Source organism: Hyla sarda, unplaced genomic scaffold (assembly GCF_029499605.1).
Source record: "Hyla sarda isolate aHylSar1 unplaced genomic scaffold, aHylSar1.hap1 scaffold_1214, whole genome shotgun sequence".
Classification (NCBI taxonomy): domain Eukaryota; kingdom Metazoa; phylum Chordata; class Amphibia; order Anura; family Hylidae; genus Hyla; species Hyla sarda.
In genome coordinates, this window is record NW_026607836.1 from 68,169 (window position 1) to 92,591 (window position 24,423).

Genomic DNA, 24,423 nt, shown 5'->3' on the forward strand with positions numbered 1-24,423 from the left:
AGCCAGTACCTGGCTTATGCTGCAATTTTGGGTCCACTTTTGCCCCCACCGAGGCCCGTCGGCTGCCACCCGCCACAGGTGAGCCCCCTTCAGAAGTTTCGGCGGGCTCTTGAGCCAGGTAGGAAGTCGATCGACGTCTTTCAATTTCCCGGGCAGTAAACTCGATCACCCGCCCGGGCTTCGTGGAATCCCCATGGCCTCCCCCTAGCACTACCACCGGTGGGCCCCCCGATGGAGCACCAGAGGTCTTGGGCCTGGACCCATCAGTACCTGCCATCTGGGGTTTGGGCATCTTAAAAAAGGACGTCTTTTGTCCTGTCCCCTCTTTGGGTGGGCCCAGCCTTGACCCACCCATCGTAGTTTTTGCTTTATGGGGACAGGAATTAAAATCGTGATTTTCCTCTCCGCAGAGGTTGCACCTTATCGTATGGCTACATCTTGAGGCTATGTGACTGTCACGATGCCGGCTGGCAGGAGGTGGATCCTCTGTGCCAGAGAGGGATAGCGAGGACCGTGCTAGTGGACCGGTTCTAAGACACTACAGGTTTTCACCAGAGCCCGCCGCAAAGCGGGATGGTCTTGCTGCGGCGGTAGTGACCAGGTCGTATCCACTAGCAACGGCTCACCTCTCTGGCTGCTGAAGATAGGCGAGGTACAAGGGAGTAGGCAGAAGCAAAGTCGGACGTAGCAGAAGGTCGGGGGCAGGCGGCAAGGTTCGTAGTCAGGGGAGATAGCAAAGTTCTGGTACACAGGGTATAACACACAAAAACGCTTTCACTAGGCTCTAGGGCAACAAGATCCGGCAAGGAAGTGCAAGGGAGGAGACTAGATATAGCCAGGAAACAGATGGGAACCAATTAAGCTAATTGGGCCAGGCACCAATCATTGGTGCACTGGCCCTTTAAGTCTCAGGGAGCTGGCGCGCGCGCGCCCTAGAGAGCGGAGCCGCGCGCGCCAGCACATGACCGCAGGAGACGGGAACGGGTAAGTGACCTGGGATGCGATTCGCGAGCGGGCGCGTCCCGCTGTGCGAATCGCATCCCCAACGGCCATGACAGGGCAGCGCTCCCGGTCAGCGCTGACCGGGGAGCTGCAGGGAGAAAGGCGCCGTGAGCGCTCCGGGGAGGAGCGGGGACCCGGAGCGCTAGGCGTAACAGTACCCCCCCCCTTAGGTCTCCCCTTCTCTTTATCGGGTAACTGCCTCCCCTGGGATGAGGACACCGGGAAAGGGAGGAGGGATTCCTCAACGGCAGGCAGAACCGCAGGAGTAGGAATGGGGAGAGAGGGCAGAGGGCGAGACCTGGCACGGGGCAGTGTGACACCAGGACGGGGGCCATGGGGTGGCACAGAGGCTTGCCTGACGGGACTGGGAGGGGGGGAGGGGCATTTCCTGTGGCAGGCAGAGTCCTTAATGACCTTAGGGGGACCGGAAACAGGAGGAACCACAGGGTCACGGCAGGGAGTACTGGGAACCGGTTTTAGACAGTTCTTGGAACAAGAGGACCCCCAACTCCTGATCTCCCCAGTGGACCAATCCAGGGTAGGGGAATGAAGTTGAAGCCAGGGAAGTCCAAGGAGAATTTCCGAGGTGCAATTGGGGAGGACCAAAAGTTCAATCCTCTCATGATGAGATCCGATGCTCATAAGAAGGGGCTCCGTGCGGAAACGTATGGTGCAATCCAACTTGGCTCCGTTGACCGCGGAAACGTGGAGTGGCTTGACAAGACGGGTCACCGGAATGCGAAATTTATTCACTAGGGACTCTCGAATAAAATTTCCAGAAGCTCCAGAGTCCAGGCAGGCCACGGCTGAGAGAGAAGAGCTGGCTGAAGCAGAAATCCGCACGGGTACCGTGAGACGTGGAGGAGCAGACTTGGAACCAAGAGACGCCACACCCACGTGAGCTGGGTGCGTGCGTGCGTTTCCCAGGCGTGGAGGACGGATAGGGCAATCCACCAAGAAATGCTCGGTACTGGCACAGTACAGACAAAGATTCTCTTCCTTACGGCGATTCCTCTCTTCCTGGGTCAGGCGAGACTTATCCACTTGCATGGCCTCCTCGGCGGGAGGCCCAGGCGTAGATTGCAACGGATACTGTGGGAGAGGTGCCCAGAGATCTAAGTCTTTTTCCTGGCGGAGCTCTTGGTGTCGCTCAGAAAAACGCATGTCAATGCGGGTAGCTAGATGGATGAGTTCTTGCAGATTGGCAGGAATCTCTCGTGCGGCCAGCACATCCTTGATGCGACTGGATAGGCCTTTTTTGAAGGTCGCGCAGAGTGCCTCATTATTCCAGGATAATTCTGAAGCAAGGGTACGGAACTGTACGGCATACTCGCCAACGGAAGAATTACCCTGGACCAGGTTCAACAGGGCAGTCTCAGCAGAAGAGGCTCGGGCAGGTTCCTCAAAGACACTTCGGATTTCCGAGAAGAAGGAGTGTACGGAGGCAGTGACGGGGTCATTGCGGTCCCAGAGCGGTGTGGCCCAAGACAGAGCTTTTCCAGACAGAAGGCTGACTACGAAAGCCACCTTAGACCTTTCAGTGGGAAACAGGTCCGACATCATCTCCAGGTGCAATGAACATTGCGAAAGAAAGCCACGGCAAAACTTAGAGTCCCCATTAAATTTGTCCGGCAAGGACAGGTGGAGGCTAGGAGTGGCCACTCGCAGCGGAGGAGGTGCAGGAGCTGGCGAAGGAGATGATTGCTGAAGAAGTTGCGAATGTTGGCGCACAATGGTGGACACTTCCGACAGCTGGTGGGTTAGATGGGCGATCTGTCGGGCGATATCAGAGACAACTGGCAGGGGAACCTCAGCGGGATCCATGGCCGGATCTACTGTCACGATGCCGGCTGGCAGGAGGTGGATCCTCTGTGCCAGAGAGGGATAGCGAGGACCGTGCTAGTGGACCGGTTCTAAGACACTACAGGTTTTCACCAGAGCCCGCCGCAAAGCGGGATGGTCTTGCTGCGGCGGTAGTGACCAGGTCGTATCCACTAGCAACGGCTCACCTCTCTGGCTGCTGAAGATAGGCGAGGTACAAGGGAGTAGGCAGAAGCAAAGTCGGACGTAGCAGAAGGTCGGGGGCAGGCGGCAAGGTTCGTAGTCAGGGGAGATAGCAAAGTTCTGGTACACAGGGTATAACACACAAAAACGCTTTCACTAGGCTCTAGGGCAACAAGATCCGGCAAGGAAGTGCAAGGGAGGAGACTAGATATAGCCAGGAAACAGATGGGAACCAATTAAGCTAATTGGGCCAGGCACCAATCATTGGTGCACTGGCCCTTTAAGTCTCAGGGAGCTGGCGCGCGCGCGCCCTAGAGAGCGGAGCCGCGCGCGCCAGCACATGACCGCAGGAGACGGGAACGGGTAAGTGACCTGGGATGCGATTCGCGAGCGGGCGCGTCCCGCTGTGCGAATCGCATCCCCAACGGCCATGACAGGGCAGCGCTCCCGGTCAGCGCTGACCGGGGAGCTGCAGGGAGAAAGGCGCCGTGAGCGCTCCGGGGAGGAGCGGGGACCCGGAGCGCTAGGCGTAACAGTGACCTTCTTGGCCACACCTATTGCAGCGAATCACACGCTCCGCGCCGCAGGTCTCCTGGGTGTGGCCAAACCTCAAGCAATTTCGGCAATACATAGGCATTTGAGGATAGAACAGGAAGCCCCGAACTCTCCCGATGGCAAAATTTGGGGGCGGATGGCAAAGACCCCCAATACCACCGGGATCCTTACGGAGCTTGACCCAGAACTTCCTCTTGCCGTTCCAGAACCGCACGGAGTTCAAGATTTTGTTTGCGAATCGCACCTCTTCGCAGTATCGCCGAAGAAAAGTGGCTATATCCTCCGTGGTCACATGAGGGCTGTGCATAGCCACCACCAACGGTATATGTTCCTCACCATAGAGGAACTGGAACGAAAGACCGTCGAGTCGATCGTCCCTCTGGTCCGCACCAGACAAGGTTGCATAGATGTTATCGCAACACGCCGTGGCCGTGAAGGTGACGGTATACAGGCCACGGCTTTCCTGGTCATTTAGACACAGGATGTCCTCCCTATTGAGGCGGAAGTAGTCAAGAAGAATCACCTCCGCAATGAAGCGGAGGTTCTTCAACTGACGATGGCTCTCCGACACCTCTATGCGGATGGTATTTCGCATCGACATTTCCCCAGAGGGGAAAGCCCAGGAGAACGGCATCTTCCACACCCAGGGACTAAGCCCCTTCCCCAATAGCAGCAGGGGCTCGGAATCCCGCTATAAAAGCGGAACCCTTACCCAAGGCAGAGGTCGGGGGTACCCTAGGTGCTTCCGAAGCTACAGGTAACGCTCAACGTACCGAAAATGCCTTCTGAGACACAAGGTCCCAGAGACAGGGGGATCGCAACCCGATGTCCGTGGACTAAGCCCGCTCCCCAATAGCAGCAAGGGGGTGAAGTCCCTCCGTAAGGAGAGACAATCCCCCAAGGCCGAGAAGCGGGGTACCACAGACACCTTCCGACCAGACCAAATGCAGATACTACACTTGATCTTAGCCAAAAGGCCGAGAAGCGATAACCGTGAAAGGGGCGGGCCCAACAAGGTCCCCTTCATGGGCACTATCACTGCTTGCTGTCAGGGAGGCTGCCAGACAATTTTCCATGCACACTCTGGGCTGGGGGGCAGTCAACCACCAGTACACACAGCAGAACCTAAACCCATACCATTATTGCTAAGCAGCAAGACAGGGGCCCATTGCACTCCCACGGGGCCTTTTTAAATGCAATCCATAACCCGGATTTGCCAGGAACCCTTCTTACTCCTCCTACTTGCATGTGACACTGGGCTTAGGATCTGCATAGGAAACACACACACAAGCACACACCTACCTTTGTTGCCTGCAGATGCCTCCTTGGCTGTCCCCAAACGGTATCAAACCAACACCCACGGGAAGCTGTAAGCATAGAGGACATGCCTGCACCCCATTGGACTTACCTGTGTGGGTTAAATCCGGGTTATTTGACAACCTATGGCGGTGATGGTTCTGCTCAGGCAGAGCAGTGCTGATGCTCCTCATAAAGCTGTCGCTGCTGTGAAGGTTCTAGGTGACATCACAAATCCCTTTGGTTACATACACAACAAAGCTGGGTTGTTGTTGTTTACACTCTGCAAGGCCTGTGGAAGTGAGTGACATCATAGCACTGTAGTTCTGAGGGTTCAAGATGGATGCAACAATCTCCTGTTGCTTCTATGAAGGCCGTAATAGACGACATCACCAAACAGCTCCATAGTCACATACACAGCAAAGGAGAGATGTTGTTTACACCTAGTGATGTCAGTGGTATTGAGTGACATCACAGCACAGTGCTAAGGCTCCTGGGCCTGGACACAGCAGCGGCTGCAATATCTCAACGGAGAATACGTTTATATCTATGTGTGTGTGTGCGCATATATATATATATATATATATATATATATATATATATATATATATATATTTCTCCGCCGAAATCACTTTTAAACCCATTTCCACCTTTTTTTCCCTTCTCTTCCTCTTACTTTTTTTTCACGTTTTTTTACGTTTTTCTCCTTTTCGCCTCTTTTCTGGGCGTATTATTCTTCTTTTTCTTCTTTTTTTCCGTCTAATGCATACCCCATCAGTGCAGCAATGCTTATTCAATACCGCCAGCAGATGGAGACACTGGGGGATAATTTTCTAAGGATTTATACTGATTTTTCCTGTCTGAATTTGTCGCACAGAAAGTTGCAGGCCAAATATGTGTGACATTTCTGCGACTTTAGCTTCTAGAGCATTTTTACAACATTATACATAGGTGCTGAATACATAAAAAGCGACTGTTCAGCGACAGACAAGTCGCATCGGCTGAAAGTAGGCCAGAATGTCAGTCCATGTTGGAGCAGGTTTAGATACAGTCTAAAGCATAGATCTCAAAGTCTGTGCACAGAATTTAGCAAGGGCCTCGCACCTTCTGATGCATCAGGTAGGTGCACAATAGCATAGCCTAACCCTCTGTACTTTGGTCTATATTGATGCGGGACATAGACAGCCAGCTGATGACCAATCCATTAGTGCAATGGATGGCTGGAAGCATTTGTCTTTGCCTTTGCAATACCACAGAAGCAATGCATGGTCAATGTACAGCAATGACACACCTGTGTGAACAGCCAGGAGACCCCCCCCCCATGTTATGTTACATAGTTACATAGTTAGTACGGTCGAAAAAAGACATATGTCCATCACGTTCAACCAGGGAATTAAGGGGTAGGGGTGTGGCGCGATATTGGGGAAGGGATGAGATTTTATATTTCTTCATAAGCATTAATCTTATTTTGTCAATTAGGAACATTCAGCACCCACCCGCTATCAAGGCAGCTGCCTATCATGTCATGCCCTACCTGCACAGGTGTGCTGGCTACTCAAATGATCCAATTAAGGAGGCCATTTAGTCAGCAGCAGCAGAAGTCCTGTGCCTGGATGCTCCAACAGGGGCCAGACACAAGCAGAAGCAGAAGCAGCAGAAGCAGCAGCAGCACCACCTTTTGTTTTTTGGCTGCAGCAGCAGCAAGGCCCACAGGGCTGGCTAGCTGGCTAGCCAGCAAGCAGGTAGCAATGAAAGTAGGAATCTTTCTTTTTAACCCTGTAAGGGGGTGGTGCACTGTACCCGAAGATACTGCCATATCGGGTCAATGCATAGGGCGACGGAAGCAAGCTTCGAAATCGGCCCCCGTTCTCAAAAATCCATTTAATATATGGTCCCCAGATAGGGGACGTATCAGATATTAAACTGATAAGAACAGATACTACACTTGATCTTAGCCAAAAGGCCGAGAAGCGATAACCGTGAAAGGGGCGGGCCCAACAAGGTCCCCTTCATGGGCACTATCACTGCTTGCTGTCAGGGAGGCTGCCAGACAATTTTCCATGCACACTCTGGGCTGGGGGGCAGTCAACCACCAGTACACACAGCAGAACCTAAACCCATACCATTATTGCTAAGCAGCAAGACAGGGGCCCATTGCACTCCCACGGGGCCTTTTTAAATGCAATCCATAACCCGGATTTGCCAGGAACCCTTCTTACTCCTCCTACTTGCATGTGACACTGGGCTTAGGATCTGCATAGGAAACACACACACAAGCACACACCTACCTTTGTTGCCTGCAGATGCCTCCTTGGCTGTCCCCAAACGGTATCAAACCAACACCCACGGGAAGCTGTAAGCATAGAGGACATGCCTGCACCCCATTGGACTTACCTGTGTGGGTTAAATCCGGGTTATTTGACAACCTATGGCGGTGATGGTTCTGCTCAGGCAGAGCAGTGCTGATGCTCCTCATAAAGCTGTCGCTGCTGTGAAGGTTCTAGGTGACATCACAAATCCCTTTGGTTACATACACAACAAAGCTGGGTTGTTGTTGTTTACACTCTGCAAGGCCTGTGGAAGTGAGTGACATCATAGCACTGTAGTTCTGAGGGTTCAAGATGGATGCAACAATCTCCTGTTGCTTCTATGAAGGCCGTAATAGACGACATCACCAAACAGCTCCATAGTCACATACACAGCAAAGGAGAGATGTTGTTTACACCTAGTGATGTCAGTGGTATTGAGTGACATCACAGCACAGTGCTAAGGCTCCTGGGCCTGGACACAGCAGCGGCTGCAATATCTCAACGGAGAATACGTTTATATCTATGTGTGTGTGTGCGCATATATATATATATATATATATATATATATATATATATATATATTTCTCCGCCGAAATCACTTTTAAACCCATTTCCACCTTTTTTTCCCTTCTCTTCCTCTTACTTTTTTTTTCACGTTTTTTTACGTTTTTCTCCTTTTCGCCTCTTTTCTGGGCGTATTATTCTTCTTTTTCTTCTTTTTTTTCGTCTAATGCATACCCCATCAGTGCAGCAATGCTTATTCAATACCGCCAGCAGATGGAGACACTGGGGGATAATTTTCTAAGGATTTATACTGATTTTTCCTGTCTGAATTTGTCGCACAGAAAGTTGCAGGCCAAATATGTGTGACATTTCTGCGACTTTAGCTTCTAGAGCATTTTTACAACATTATACATAGGTGCTGAATACATAAAAAGCGACTGTTCAGCGACAGACAAGTCGCATCGGCTGAAAGTAGGCCAGAATGTCAGTCCATGTTGGAGCAGGTTTAGATACAGTCTAAAGCATAGATCTCAAAGTCTGTGCACAGAATTTAGCAAGGGCCTCGCACCTTCTGATGCATCAGGTAGGTGCACAATAGCATAGCCTAACCCTCTGTACTTTGGTCTATATTGATGCGGGACATAGACAGCCAGCTGATGACCAATCCATTAGTGCAATGGATGGCTGGAAGCATTTGTCTTTGCCTTTGCAATACCACAGAAGCAATGCATGGTCAATGTACAGCAATGACACACCTGTGTGAACAGCCAGGAGACCCCCCCCCCATGTTATGTTACATAGTTACATAGTTAGTACGGTCGAAAAAAGACATATGTCCATCACGTTCAACCAGGGAATTAAGGGGTAGGGGTGTGGCGCGATATTGGGGAAGGGATGAGATTTTATATTTCTTCATAAGCATTAATCTTATTTTGTCAATTAGGAACATTCAGCACCCACCCGCTATCAAGGCAGCTGCCTATCATGTCATGCCCTACCTGCACAGGTGTGCTGGCTACTCAAATGATCCAATTAAGGAGGCCATTTAGTCAGCAGCAGCAGAAGTCCTGTGCCTGGACGCTCCAACAGGGGCCAGACACAAGCAGAAGCAGAAGCAGCAGAAGCAGCAGCAGCACCACCTTTTGTTTTTTGGCTGCAGCAGCAGCAAGGCCCACAGGGCTGGCTAGCTGGCTAGCCAGCAAGCAGGTAGCAATGAAAGTAGGAATCTTTCTTTTTAACCCTGTAAGGGGGTGGTGCACTGTACCCGAAGATACTGCCATATCGGGTCAATGCATAGGGCGACGGAAGCAAGCTTCGAAATCGGCCCCCGTTCTCAAAAATCCATTTAATATATGGTCCCCAGATAGGGGACGTATCAGATATTAAACTGATAAGAACAGATACTACACTTGATCTTAGCCAAAAGGCCGAGAAGCGATAACCGTGAAAGGGGCGGGCCCAACAAGGTCCCCTTCATGGGCACTATCACTGCTTGCTGTCAGGGAGGCTGCCAGACAATTTTCCATGCACACTCTGGGCTGGGGGGCAGTCAACCACCAGTACACACAGCAGAACCTAAACCCATACCATTATTGCTAAGCAGCAAGACAGGGGCCCATTGCACTCCCACGGGGCCTTTTTAAATGCAATCCATAACCCGGATTTGCCAGGAACCCTTCTTACTCCTCCTACTTGCATGTGACACTGGGCTTAGGATCTGCATAGGAAACACACACACAAGCACACACCTACCTTTGTTGCCTGCAGATGCCTCCTTGGCTGTCCCCAAACGGTATCAAACCAACACCCACGGGAAGCTGTAAGCATAGAGGACATGCCTGCACCCCATTGGACTTACCTGTGTGGGTTAAATCCGGGTTATTTGACAACCTATGGCGGTGATGGTTCTGCTCAGGCAGAGCAGTGCTGATGCTCCTCATAAAGCTGTCGCTGCTGTGAAGGTTCTAGGTGACATCACAAATCCCTTTGGTTACATACACAACAAAGCTGGGTTGTTGTTGTTTACACTCTGCAAGGCCTGTGGAAGTGAGTGACATCATAGCACTGTAGTTCTGAGGGTTCAAGATGGATGCAACAATCTCCTGTTGCTTCTATGAAGGCCGTAATAGACGACATCACCAAACAGCTCCATAGTCACATACACAGCAAAGGAGAGATGTTGTTTACACCTAGTGATGTCAGTGGTATTGAGTGACATCACAGCACAGTGCTAAGGCTCCTGGGCCTGGACACAGCAGCGGCTGCAATATCTCAACGGAGAATACGTTTATATCTATGTGTGTGTGTGCGCATATATATATATATATATATATATATATATATATATATATATATTTCTCCGCCGAAATCACTTTTAAACCCATTTCCACCTTTTTTTCCCTTCTCTTCCTCTTACTTTTTTTTCACGTTTTTTTACGTTTTTCTCCTTTTCGCCTCTTTTCTGGGCGTATTATTCTTCTTTTTCTTCTTTTTTTTCGTCTAATGCATACCCCATCAGTGCAGCAATGCTTATTCAATACCGCCAGCAGATGGAGACACTGGGGGATAATTTTCTAAGGATTTATACTGATTTTTCCTGTCTGAATTTGTCGCACAGAAAGTTGCAGGCCAAATATGTGTGACATTTCTGCGACTTTAGCTTCTAGAGCATTTTTACAACATTATACATAGGTGCTGAATACATAAAAAGCGACTGTTCAGCGACAGACAAGTCGCATCGGCTGAAAGTAGGCCAGAATGTCAGTCCATGTTGGAGCAGGTTTAGATACAGTCTAAAGCATAGATCTCAAAGTCTGTGCACAGAATTTAGCAAGGGCCTCGCACCTTCTGATGCATCAGGTAGGTGCACAATAGCATAGCCTAACCCTCTGTACTTTGGTCTATATTGATGCGGGACATAGACAGCCAGCTGATGACCAATCCATTAGTGCAATGGATGGCTGGAAGCATTTGTCTTTGCCTTTGCAATACCACAGAAGCAATGCATGGTCAATGTACAGCAATGACACACCTGTGTGAACAGCCAGGAGACCCCCCCCCCATGTTATGTTACATAGTTACATAGTTAGTACGGTCGAAAAAAGACATATGTCCATCACGTTCAACCAGGGAATTAAGGGGTAGGGGTGTGGCGCGATATTGGGGAAGGGATGAGATTTTATATTTCTTCATAAGCATTAATCTTATTTTGTCAATTAGGAACATTCAGCACCCACCCGCTATCAAGGCAGCTGCCTATCATGTCATGCCCTACCTGCACAGGTGTGCTGGCTACTCAAATGATCCAATTAAGGAGGCCATTTAGTCAGCAGCAGCAGAAGTCCTGTGCCTGGACGCTCCAACAGGGGCCAGACACAAGCAGAAGCAGAAGCAGCAGAAGCAGCAGCAGCACCACCTTTTGTTTTTTGGCTGCAGCAGCAGCAAGGCCCACAGGGCTGGCTAGCTGGCTAGCCAGCAAGCAGGTAGCAATGAAAGTAGGAATCTTTCTTTTTAACCCTGTAAGGGGGTGGTGCACTGTACCCGAAGATACTGCCATATCGGGTCAATGCATAGGGCGACGGAAGCAAGCTTCGAAATCGGCCCCCGTTCTCAAAAATCCATTTAATATATGGTCCCCAGATAGGGGACGTATCAGATATTAAACTGATAAGAACAGATACTACACTTGATCTTAGCCAAAAGGCCGAGAAGCGATAACCGTGAAAGGGGCGGGCCCAACAAGGTCCCCTTCATGGGCACTATCACTGCTTGCTGTCAGGGAGGCTGCCAGACAATTTTCCATGCACACTCTGGGCTGGGGGGCAGTCAACCACCAGTACACACAGCAGAACCTAAACCCATACCATTATTGCTAAGCAGCAAGACAGGGGCCCATTGCACTCCCACGGGGCCTTTTTAAATGCAATCCATAACCCGGATTTGCCAGGAACCCTTCTTACTCCTCCTACTTGCATGTGACACTGGGCTTAGGATCTGCATAGGAAACACACACACAAGCACACACCTACCTTTGTTGCCTGCAGATGCCTCCTTGGCTGTCCCCAAACGGTATCAAACCAACACCCACGGGAAGCTGTAAGCATAGAGGACATGCCTGCACCCCATTGGACTTACCTGTGTGGGTTAAATCCGGGTTATTTGACAACCTATGGCGGTGATGGTTCTGCTCAGGCAGAGCAGTGCTGATGCTCCTCATAAAGCTGTCGCTGCTGTGAAGGTTCTAGGTGACATCACAAATCCCTTTGGTTACATACACAACAAAGCTGGGTTGTTGTTGTTTACACTCTGCAAGGCCTGTGGAAGTGAGTGACATCATAGCACTGTAGTTCTGAGGGTTCAAGATGGATGCAACAATCTCCTGTTGCTTCTATGAAGGCCGTAATAGACGACATCACCAAACAGCTCCATAGTCACATACACAGCAAAGGAGAGATGTTGTTTACACCTAGTGATGTCAGTGGTATTGAGTGACATCACAGCACAGTGCTAAGGCTCCTGGGCCTGGACACAGCAGCGGCTGCAATATCTCAACGGAGAATACGTTTATATCTATGTGTGTGTGTGCGCATATATATATATATATATATATATATATATATATATATATATATATATATTTCTCCGCCGAAATCACTTTTAAACCCATTTCCACCTTTTTTTCCCTTCTCTTCCTCTTACTTTTTTTTCACGTTTTTTTACGTTTTTCTCCTTTTCGCCTCTTTTCTGGGCGTATTATTCTTCTTTTTCTTCTTTTTTTTCGTCTAATGCATACCCCATCAGTGCAGCAATGCTTATTCAATACCGCCAGCAGATGGAGACACTGGGGGATAATTTTCTAAGGATTTATACTGATTTTTCCTGTCTGAATTTGTCGCACAGAAAGTTGCAGGCCAAATATGTGTGACATTTCTGCGACTTTAGCTTCTAGAGCATTTTTACAACATTATACATAGGTGCTGAATACATAAAAAGCGACTGTTCAGCGACAGACAAGTCGCATCGGCTGAAAGTAGGCCAGAATGTCAGTCCATGTTGGAGCAGGTTTAGATACAGTCTAAAGCATAGATCTCAAAGTCTGTGCACAGAATTTAGCAAGGGCCTCGCACCTTCTGATGCATCAGGTAGGTGCACAATAGCATAGCCTAACCCTCTGTACTTTGGTCTATATTGATGCGGGACATAGACAGCCAGCTGATGACCAATCCATTAGTGCAATGGATGGCTGGAAGCATTTGTCTTTGCCTTTGCAATACCACAGAAGCAATGCATGGTCAATGTACAGCAATGACACACCTGTGTGAACAGCCAGGAGACCCCCCCCCCCCCCATGTTATGTTACATAGTTACATAGTTAGTACGGTCGAAAAAAGACATATGTCCATCACGTTCAACCAGGGAATTAAGGGGTAGGGGTGTGGCGCGATATTGGGGAAGGGATGAGATTTTATATTTCTTCATAAGCATTAATCTTATTTTGTCAATTAGGAACATTCAGCACCCACCCGCTATCAAGGCAGCTGCCTATCATGTCATGCCCTACCTGCACAGGTGTGCTGGCTACTCAAATGATCCAATTAAGGAGGCCATTTAGTCAGCAGCAGCAGAAGTCCTGTGCCTGGACGCTCCAACAGGGGCCAGACACAAGCAGAAGCAGAAGCAGCAGCAGCACCACCTTTTGTTTTTTGGCTGCAGCAGCAGCAAGGCCCACAGGGCTGGCTAGCTGGCTAGCCAGCAAGCAGGTAGCAATGAAAGTAGGAATCTTTCTTTTTAACCCTGTAAGGGGGTGGTGCACTGTACCCGAAGATACTGCCATATCGGGTCAATGCATAGGGCAACGGAAGCAAGCTTCGAAATCGGCCCCCGTTCTCAAAAATCCATTTAATATATGGTCCCCAGATAGGGGACGTATCAGATATTAAACTGATAAGAACAGATACTACACTTGATCTTAGCCAAAAGGCCGAGAAGCGATAACCGTGAAAGGGGCGGGCCCAACAAGGTCCCCTTCATGGGCACTATCACTGCTTGCTGTCAGGGAGGCTGCCAGACAATTTTCCATGCACACTCTGGGCTGGGGGGCAGTCAACCACCAGTACACACAGCAGAACCTAAACCCATACCATTATTGCTAAGCAGCAAGACAGGGGCCCATTGCACTCCCACGGGGCCTTTTTAAATGCAATCCATAACCCGGATTTGCCAGGAACCCTTCTTACTCCTCCTACTTGCATGTGACACTGGGCTTAGGATCTGCATAGGAAACACACACACAAGCACACACCTACCTTTGTTGCCTGCAGATGCCTCCTTGGCTGTCCCCAAACGGTATCAAACCAACACCCACGGGAAGCTGTAAGCATAGAGGACATGCCTGCACCCCATTGGACTTACCTGTGTGGGTTAAATCCGGGTTATTTGACAACCTATGGCGGTAATGGTTCTGCTCAGGCAGAGCAGTGCTGATGCTCCTCATAAAGCTGTCGCTGCTGTGAAGGTTCTAGGTGACATCACAAATCCCTTTGGTTACATACACAACAAAGCTGGGTTGTTGTTGTTTACACTCTGCAAGGCCTGTGGAAGTGAGTGACATCATAGCACTGTAGTTCTGAGGGTTCAAGATGGATGCAACAATCTCCTGTTGCTTCTATGAAGGCCGTAATAGACGACATCACCAAACAGCTCCATAGTCACATACACAGCAAAGGAGAGATGTTGTTTACACCTAGTGATGTCAGTGGTATTGAGTGACATCACAGCACAGTGCTAAGGCTCCTGGGCCTGGACACAGCAGCGGCTGCAATATCTCAACGGAGAATACGTTTATATCTATGTGTGTGTGTGCGCATATATATATATATATATATATATATATATATATATATATATATTCTCCGCCGAAATCACTTTTAAACCCATTTCCACCTTTTTTTCCCTTCTCTTCCTCTTACTTTTTTTTCACGTTTTTTTACGTTTTTCTCCTTTTCGCCTCTTTTCTGGGCGTATTATTCTTCTTTTTCTTCTTTTTTTTCGTCTAATGCATACCCCATCAGTGCAGCAATGCTTATTCAATACCGCCAGCAGATGGAGACACTGGGGGATAATTTTCTAAGGATTTATACTGATTTTTCCTGTCTGAATTTGTCGCACAGAAAGTTGCAGGCCAAATATGTGTGACATTTCTGCGACTTTAGCTTCTAGAGCATTTTTACAACATTATACATAGGTGCTGAATACATAAAAAGCGACTGTTCAGCGACAGACAAGTCGCATCGGCTGAAAGTAGGCCAGAATGTCAGTCCATGTTGGAGCAGGTTTAGATACAGTCTAAAGCATAGATCTCAAAGTCTGTGCACAGAATTTAGCAAGGGCCTCGCACCTTCTGATGCATCAGGTAGGTGCACAATAGCATAGCCTAACCCTCTGTACTTTGGTCTATATTGATGCGGGACATAGACAGCCAGCTGATGACCAATCCATTAGTGCAATGGATGGCTGGAAGCATTTGTCTTTGCCTTTGCAATACCACAGAAGCAATGCATGGTCAATGTACAGCAATGACACACCTGTGTGAACAGCCAGGAGACCCCCCCCCCCCATGTTATGTTACATAGTTACATAGTTAGTACGGTCGAAAAAAGACATATGTCCATCACGTTCAACCAGGGAATTAAGGGGTAGGGGTGTGGCGCGATATTGGGGAAGGGATGAGATTTTATATTTCTTCATAAGCATTAATCTTATTTTGTCAATTAGGAACATTCAGCACCCACCCGCTATCAAGGCAGCTGCCTATCATGTCATGCCCTACCTGCACAGGTGTGCTGGCTACTCAAATGATCCAATTAAGGAGGCCATTTAGTCAGCAGCAGCAGAAGTCCTGTGCCTGGACGCTCCAACAGGGGCCAGACACAAGCAGAAGCAGAAGCAGCAGAAGCAGCAGCAGCACCACCTTTTGTTTTTTGGCTGCAGCAGCAGCAAGGCCCACAGGGCTGGCTAGCTGGCTAGCCAGCAAGCAGGTAGCAATGAAAGTAGGAATCTTTCTTTTTAACCCTGTAAGGGGGTGGTGCACTGTACCCGAAGATACTGCCATATCGGGTCAATGCATAGGGCGACGGAAGCAAGCTTCGAAATCGGCCCCCGTTCTCAAAAATCCATTTAATATATGGTCCCCAGATAGGGGACGTATCAGATATTAAACTGATAAGAACAGATACTACACTTGATCTTAGCCAAAAGGCCGAGAAGCGATAACCGTGAAAGGGGCGGGCCCAACAAGGTCCCCTTCATGGGCACTATCACTGCTTGCTGTCAGGGAGGCTGCCAGACAATTTTCCATGCACACTCTGGGCTGGGGGGCAGTCAACCACCAGTACACACAGCAGAACCTAAACCCATACCATTATTGCTAAGCAGCAAGACAGGGGCCCATTGCACTCCCACGGGGCCTTTTTAAATGCAATCCATAACCCGGATTTGCCAGGAACCCTTCTTACTCCTCCTACTTGCATGTGACACTGGGCTTAGGATCTGCATAGGAAACACACACACAAGCACACACCTACCTTTGTTGCCTGCAGATGCCTCCTTGGCTGTCCCCAAACGGTATCAAACCAACACCCACGGGAAGCTGTAAGCATAGAGGACATGCCTGCACCCCATTGGACTTACCTGTGTGGGTTAAATCCGGGTTATTTGACAACCTATGGCGGTGATGGTTCTGCTCAGGCAGAGCAGTGCTGATGCTCCTCATAAAGCTGTCGCTGCTGTGAAGGTTCTAGGTGACATCACAAATCCCTTTGGTTACATACACAACAAAGCTGGGTTGTTGTTGTTTACACTCTGCAAGGCCTGTGGAAGTGAGTGACATCATAGCACTGTAGTTCTGAGGGTTCAAGATGGATGCAACAATCTCCTGTTGCTTCTATGAAGGCCGTAATAGACGACATCACCAAACAGCTCCATAGTCACATACACAGCAAAGGAGAGATGTTGTTTACACCTAGTGATGTCAGTGGTATTGAGTGACATCACAGCACAGTGCTAAGGCTCCTGGGCCTGGACACAGCAGCGGCTGCAATATCTCAACGGAGAATACGTTTATATCTATGTGTGTGTGTGCGCATATATATATATATATATATATATATATATATATATATATATATTTCTCCGCCGAAATCACTTTTAAACCCATTTCCACCTTTTTTTCCCTTCTCTTCCTCTTACTTTTTTTTCACGTTTTTTTACGTTTTTCTCCTTTTCGCCTCTTTTCTGGGCGTATTATTCTTCTTTTTCTTCTTTTTTTTCGTCTAATGCATACCCCATCAGTGCAGCAATGCTTATTCAATACCGCCAGCAGATGGAGACACTGGGGGATAATTTTCTAAGGATTTATACTGATTTTTCCTGTCTGAATTTGTCGCACAGAAAGTTGCAGGCCAAATATGTGTGACATTTCTGCGACTTTAGCTTCTAGAGCATTTTTACAACATTATACATAGGTGCTGAATACATAAAAAGCGACTGTTCAGCGACAGACAAGTCGCATCGGCTGAAAGTAGGCCAGAATGTCAGTCCATGTTGGAGCAGGTTTAGATACAGTCTAAAGCATAGATCTCAAAGTCTGTGCACAGAATTTAGCAAGGGCCTCGCACCTTCTGATGCATCAGGTAGGTGCACAATAGCATAGCCTAACCCTCTGTACTTTGGTCTATATTGATGCGGGACATAGACAGCCAGCTGATGACCAATCCATTAGTGCAATGGATGGCTGGAAGCATTTGTCTTTGCCTTTGCAATACCACAGAAGCAATGCATGGTCAATGTACAGCAATGACACACCTGTGTGAACAGCCAGGAGACCCCCCCCCCCCATGTTATGTTACATAGTTACATAGTTAGTACGGTCGAAAAAAGACATATGTCCATCACGTTCAACCAGGGAATTAAGGGGTAGGGGTGTGGCGCGATATTGGGGAAGGGATGAGATTTTATATTTCTTCATAAGCATTAATCTTATTTTGTCAATTAGGAACATTCAGCACCCACCCGCTATCAAGGCAGCTGCCTATCATGTCATGCCCTACCTGCACAGGTGTGCTGGCTACTCAAATGATCCAATTAAGGAGGCCATTTAGTCAGCAGCAGCAGAAGTCCTGTGCCTGGACGCTCCAACAGGGGCCAGACACAAGCAGAAGCAGAAGCAGCAGCAGCACCACCTTTTGTTTTTTGGCTGCAGCAGCAGCAAGGCCCACAGGGCTGGCTAGCTGGCTAGCCAGCAAGCAGGTAGCAATGAAAGTAGGAATCTTTCTTTTTAACCCTGTAAGGGGGTGGTGCACTGTACCCGAAGATAGTGCCATATCGGGTCAATGCATAGGGCAACGGAAGCAAGCTTCGAAATCGGCCCCCGTTCTCAAAAATCCATTTAATATATGGTCCCCAGATAGGGGACGTATCAGATATTAAACTGATAAGAACAGATACTACACTTGATCTTAGCCAAAAGGCCGAGAAGCGATAACCGTGAAAGGGGCGGGCCCAACAAGGTCCCCTTCATGGGCACTATCACTGCTTGCTGTCAGGGAGGCTGCCAGACAATTTTCCATGCACACTCTGGGCTGGGGGGCAGTCAACCACCAGTACACACAGCAGAACCTAAACCCATACCATTATTGCTAAGCAGCAAGACAGGGGCCCATTGCACTCCCACGGGGCCTTTTTAAATGCAATCCATAACCCGGATTTGCCAGGAACCCTTCTTACTCCTCCTACTTGCATGTGACACTGGGCTTAGGATCTGCATAGGAAACACACACACAAGCACACACCTACCTTTGTTGCCTGCAGATGCCTCCTTGGCTGTCCCCAAACGGTATCAAACCAACACCCACGGGAAGCTGTAAGCATAGAGGACATGCCTGCACCCCATTGGACTTACCTGTGTGGGTTAAATCCGGGTTATTTGACAACCTATGGCGGTAATGGTTCTGCTCAGGCAGAGCAGTGCTGATGCTCCTCATAAAGCTGTCGCTGCTGTGAAGGTTCTAGGTGACATCACAAATCCCTTTGGTTACATACACAACAAAGCTGGGTTGTTGTTGTTTACACTCTGCAAGGCCTGTGGAAGTGAGTGACATCATAGCACTGTAGTTCTGAGGGTTCAAGATGGATGCAACAATCTCCTGTTGCTTCTATGAAGGCCGTAATAGACGACATCACCAAACAGCTCCATAGTCACATACACAGCAAAGGAGAGATGTTGTTTACACCTAGTGATGTCAGTGGTATTGAGTGACATCACAGCACAGTGCTAAGGCTCCTGGGCCTGGACACAGCAGCGGCTGCAATATCTCAACGGAGAATACGTTTATATCTATGTGTGTGTGTGCGCATATATATATATATATATATATATATATATATATATATATATATATTTCTCCGCCGAAATCACTTTTAAACCCATTTCCACCTTTTTTTCCCTTCTCTTCCTCTTACTTTTTTTTCACGTTTTTTTACGTTTTTCTCCTTTTCGCCTCTTTTCTGGGCGTATTATTCTTCTTTTTCTTCTTTTTTTTCGTCTAATGCATACCCCATCAGTGCAGCAATGCTTATTCAATACCGCCAGCAGATGGAGACACTGGGGGATAATTTTCTAAGGATTTATACTGATTTTTCCTGTCTGAATTTGTCGCACAGAAAGTTGCAGGCCAAATATGTGTGACATTTCTGCGACTTTAGCTTCTAGAGCATTTTTACAACATTATACATAGGTGCTGAATACATAAAAAGCGACTGTTCAGCGACAGACAAGTCGCATCGGCTGAAAGTAGGCCAGAATGTCAGTCCATGTTGGAGCAGGTTTAGATACAGTCTAAAGCATAGATCTCAAAGTCTGTGCACAGAATTTAGCAAGGGCCTCGCACCTTCTGATGCATCAGGTAGGTGCACAATAGCATAGCCTAACCCTCTGTACTTTGGTCTATATTGATGCGGGACATAGACAGCCAGCTGATGACCAATCCATTAGTGCAATGGATGGCTGGAAGCATTTGTCTTTGCCTTTGCAATACCACAGAAGCAATGCATGGTCAATGTACAGCAATGACACACCTGTGTGAACAGCCAGGAGACCCCCCCCCCCCATGTTATGTTACATAGTTACATAGTTAGTACGGTCGAAAAAAGACATATGTCCATCACGTTCAACCAGGGAATTAAGGGGTAGGGGTGTGGCGCGATATTGGGGAAGGGATGAGATTTTATATTTCTTCATAAGCATTAATCTTATTTTGTCAATTAGGAACATTCAGCACCCACCCGCTATCAAGGCAGCTGCCTATCATGTCATGCCCTACCTGCACAGGTGTGCTGGCTACTCAAATGATCCAATTAAGGAGGCCATTTAGTCAGCAGCAGCAGAAGTCCTGTGCCTGGACGCTCCAACAGGGGCCAGACACAAGCAGAAGCAGAAGCAGCAGAAGCAGCAGCAGCACCACCTTTTGTTTTTTGGCTGCAGCAGCAGCAAGGCCCACAGGGCTGGCTAGCTGGCTAGCCAGCAAGCAGGTAGCAATGAAAGTAGGAATCTTTCTTTTTAACCCTGTAAGGGGGTGGTGCACTGTACCCGAAGATACTGCCATATCGGGTCAATGCATAGGGCGACGGAAGCAAGCTTCGAAATCGGCCCCCGTTCTCAAAAATCCATTTAATATATGGTCCCCAGATAGGGGACGTATCAGATATTAAACTGATAAGAACAGATACTACACTTGATCTTAGCCAAAAGGCCGAGAAGCGATAACCGTGAAAGGGGCGGGCCCAACAAGGTCCCCTTCATGGGCACTATCACTGCTTGCTGTCAGGGAGGCTGCCAGACAATTTTCCATGCACACTCTGGGCTGGGGGGCAGTCAACCACCAGTACACACAGCAGAACCTAAACCCATTCCATTATTGCTAAGCAGCAAGACAGGGGCCCATTGCACTCCCACGGGGCCTTTTTAAATGCAATCCATAACCCGGATTTGCCAGGAACCCTTCTTACTCCTCCTACTTGCATGTGACACTGGGCTTAGGATCTGCATAGGAAACACACACACAAGCACACACCTACCTTTGTTGCCTGCAGATGCCTCCTTGGCTGTCCCCAAACGGTATCAAACCAACACCCACGGGAAGCTGTAAGCATAGAGGACATGCCTGCACCCCATTGGACTTACCTGTGTGGGTTAAATCCGGGTTATTTGACAACCTATGGCGGTGATGGTTCTGCTCAGGCAGAGCAGTGCTGATGCTCCTCATAAAGCTGTCGCTGCTGTGAAGGTTCTAGGTGACATCACAAATCCCTTTGGTTACATACACAACAAAGCTGGGTTGTTGTTGTTTACACTCTGCAAGGCCTGTGGAAGTGAGTGACATCATAGCACTGTAGTTCTGAGGGTTCAAGATGGATGCAACAATCTCCTGTTGCTTCTATGAAGGCCGTAATAGACGACATCACCAAACAGCTCCATAGTCACATACACAGCAAAGGAGAGATGTTGTTTACACCTAGTGATGTCAGTGGTATTGAGTGACATCACAGCACAGTGCTAAGGCTCCTGGGCCTGGACACAGCAGCGGCTGCAATATCTCAACGGAGAATACGTTTATATCTATGTGTGTGTGTGCGCATATATATATATATATATATATATATATATATATATATATATATATATTTCTCCGCCGAAATCACTTTTAAACCCATTTCCACCTTTTTTTCCCTTCTCTTCCTCTTACTTTTTTTTCACGTTTTTTTACGTTTTTCTCCTTTTCGCCTCTTTTCTGGGCGTATTATTCTTCTTTTTCTTCTTTTTTTTTCGTCTAATGCATACCCCATCAGTGCAGCAATGCTTATTCAATACCGCCAGCAGATGGAGACACTGGGGGATAATTTTCTAAGGATTTATACTGATTTTTCCTGTCTGAATTTGTCGCACAGAAAGTTGCAGGCCAAATATGTGTGACATTTCTGCGACTTTAGCTTCTAGAGCATTTTTACAACATTATACATAGGTGCTGAATACATAAAAAGCGACTGTTCAGCGACAGACAAGTCGCATCGGCTGAAAGTAGGCCAGAATGTCAGTCCATGTTGGAGCAGGTTTAGATACAGTCTAAAGCATAGATCTCAAAGTCTGTGCACAGAATTTAGCAAGGGCCTCGCACCTTCTGATGCATCAGGTAGGTGCACAATAGCATAGCCTAACCCTCTGTACTTTGGTCTATATTGATGCGGGACATAGACAGCCAGCTGATGACCAATCCATTAGTGCAATGGATGGCTGGAAGCATTTGTCTTTGCCTTTGCAATACCACAGAAGCAATGCATGGTCAATGTACAGCAATGACACACCTGTGTGAACAGCCAGGAGACCCCCCCCCCCCATGTTATGTTACATAGTTACATAGTTAGTACGGTCGAAAAAAGACATATGTCCATCACGTTCAACCAGGGAATTAAGGGGTAGGGGTGTGGCGCGATATTGGGGAAGGGATGAGATTTTATATTTCTTCATAAGCATTAATCTTATTTTGTCAATTAGGAACATTCAGCACCCACCCGCTATCAAGGCAGCTGCCTATCATGTCATGCCCTACCTGCACAGGTGTGCTAGCTACTCAAATGATCCAATTAAGGAGGCCATTTAGTCAGCAGCAGCAGAAGTCCTGTGCCTGGACGCTCCAACAGGGGCCAGACACAAGCAGAAGCAGAAGCAGCAGCACCACCTTTTGTTTTTTGGCTGCAGCAGCAGCAAGGCCCACAGGGCTGGCTAGCTGGCTAGCCAGCAAGCAGGTAGCAATGAAAGTAGGAATCTTTCTTTTTAACCCTGTAAGGGGGTGGTGCACTGTACCCGAAGATACTGCCATATCGGGTCAATGCATAGGGCGACGGAAGCAAGCTTCGAAATCGGCCCCCGTTCTCAAAAATCCATTTAATATATGGTCCCCAGATAGGGGACGTATCAGATATTAAACTGATAAGAACAGATACTACACTTGATCTTAGCCAAAAGGCCGAGAAGCGATAACCGTGAAAGGGGCGGGCCCAACAAGGTCCCCTTCATGGGCACTATCACTGCTTGCTGTCAGGGAGGCTGCCAGACAATTTTCCATGCACACTCTGGGCTGGGGGGCAGTCAACCACCAGTACACACAGCAGAACCTAAACCCATACCATTATTGCTAAGCAGCAAGACAGGGGCCCATTGCACTCCCACGGGGCCTTTTTAAATGCAATCCATAACCCGGATTTGCCAGGAACCCTTCTTACTCCTCCTACTTGCATGTGACACTGGGCTTAGGATCTGCATAGGAAACACACACACAAGCACACACCTACCTTTGTTGCCTGCAGATGCCTCCTTGGCTGTCCCCAAACGGTATCAAACCAACACCCACGGGAAGCTGTAAGCATAGAGGACATGCCTGCACCCCATTGGACTTACCTGTGTGGGTTAAATCCGGGTTATTTGACAACCTATGGCGGTGATGGTTCTGCTCAGGCAGAGCAGTGCTGATGCTCCTCATAAAGCTGTCGCTGCTGTGAAGGTTCTAGGTGACATCACAAATCCCTTTGGTTACATACACAACAAAGCTGGGTTGTTGTTGTTTACACTCTGCAAGGCCTGTGGAAGTGAGTGACATCATAGCACTGTAGTTCCGAGGGTTCAAGATGGATGCAACAATCTCCTGTTGCTTCTATGAAGGCCGTAATAGACGACATCACCAAACAGCTCCATAGTCACATACACAGCAAAGGAGAGATGTTGTTTACACCTAGTGATGTCAGTGGTATTGAGTGACATCACAGCACAGTGCTAAGGCTCCTGGGCCTGGACACAGCAGCGGCTGCAATATCTCAACGGAGAATACGTTTATATCTATGTGTGTGTGTGCGCATATATATATATATATATATATATATATATATATATATATATTTCTCCGCCGAAATCACTTTTAAACCCATTTCCACCTTTTTTTCCCTTCTCTTCCTCTTACTTTTTTTTCACGTTTTTTTACGTTTTTCTCCTTTTCGCCTCTTTTCTGGGCGTATTATTCTTCTTTTTCTTCTTTTTTTTCGTCTAATGCATACCCCATCAGTGCAGCAATGCTTATTCAATACCGCCAGCAGATGGAGACACTGGGGGATAATTTTCTAAGGATTTATACTGATTTTTCCTGTCTGAATTTGTCGCACAGAAAGTTGCAGGTCAAATATGTGTGACATTTCTGCGACTTTAGCTTCTAGAGCATTTTTACAACATTATACATAGGTGCTGAATACATAAAAAGCGACTGTTCAGCGACAGACAAGTCGCATCGGCTGAAAGTAGGCCAGAATGTCAGTCCATGTTGGAGCAGGTTTAGATACAGTCTAAAGCATAGATCTCAAAGTCTGTGCACAGAATTTAGCAAGGGCCTCGCACCTTCTGATGCATCAGGTAGGTGCACAATAGCATAGCCTAACCCTCTGTACTTTGGTCTATATTGATGCGGGACATAGACAGCCAGCTGATGACCAATCCATTAGTGCAATGGATGGCTGGAAGCATTTGTCTTTGCCTTTGCAATACCACAGAAGCAATGCATGGTCAATGTACAGCAATGACACACCTGTGTGAACAGCCAGGAGACCCCCCCCCCCCCATGTTATGTTACATAGTTACATAGTTAGTACGGTCGAAAAA

General features: G+C 48.1%; 8 non-coding genes and 1 pseudogene across 8 annotated transcripts; all 9 read right to left on the reverse strand.

Moving 5' to 3' along the window:
• Positions 1–4,332: 4,332 nt before the first annotated feature.
• LOC130303364 (U2 spliceosomal RNA) lies at positions 4,333–4,550 on the reverse strand (annotated as a pseudogene).
• Positions 4,551–6,641: 2,091 nt separating this feature from the next.
• Positions 6,642–6,832, reverse strand: LOC130303339 (U2 spliceosomal RNA). Its single transcript, XR_008853432.1, has one exon. It is a non-coding gene; the product is annotated as a U2 spliceosomal RNA (small nuclear RNA).
• Positions 6,833–8,918: 2,086 nt separating this feature from the next.
• On the reverse strand, positions 8,919–9,109 carry LOC130303340 (U2 spliceosomal RNA). Its single transcript, XR_008853433.1, has one exon. It is a non-coding gene; the product is annotated as a U2 spliceosomal RNA (small nuclear RNA).
• A 2,085-nt stretch (positions 9,110–11,194) lies between these two features.
• Positions 11,195–11,385, reverse strand: LOC130303341 (U2 spliceosomal RNA). The gene has a single exon (XR_008853434.1). It is a non-coding gene; the product is annotated as a U2 spliceosomal RNA (small nuclear RNA).
• A 2,086-nt stretch (positions 11,386–13,471) lies between these two features.
• Positions 13,472–13,662, reverse strand: LOC130303349 (U2 spliceosomal RNA). The gene has a single exon (XR_008853442.1). It is a non-coding gene; the product is annotated as a U2 spliceosomal RNA (small nuclear RNA).
• A 2,086-nt stretch (positions 13,663–15,748) lies between these two features.
• LOC130303342 (U2 spliceosomal RNA) lies at positions 15,749–15,939 on the reverse strand. The gene has a single exon (XR_008853435.1). It is a non-coding gene; the product is annotated as a U2 spliceosomal RNA (small nuclear RNA).
• Positions 15,940–18,017: 2,078 nt separating this feature from the next.
• Positions 18,018–18,208, reverse strand: LOC130303320 (U2 spliceosomal RNA). The gene has a single exon (XR_008853414.1). It is a non-coding gene; the product is annotated as a U2 spliceosomal RNA (small nuclear RNA).
• Positions 18,209–20,297: 2,089 nt separating this feature from the next.
• On the reverse strand, positions 20,298–20,488 carry LOC130303344 (U2 spliceosomal RNA). Its single transcript, XR_008853437.1, has one exon. It is a non-coding gene; the product is annotated as a U2 spliceosomal RNA (small nuclear RNA).
• Positions 20,489–22,568: 2,080 nt separating this feature from the next.
• Positions 22,569–22,759, reverse strand: LOC130303345 (U2 spliceosomal RNA). Its single transcript, XR_008853438.1, has one exon. It is a non-coding gene; the product is annotated as a U2 spliceosomal RNA (small nuclear RNA).
• Between the last annotated feature and the right edge of the window lie 1,664 nt (positions 22,760–24,423).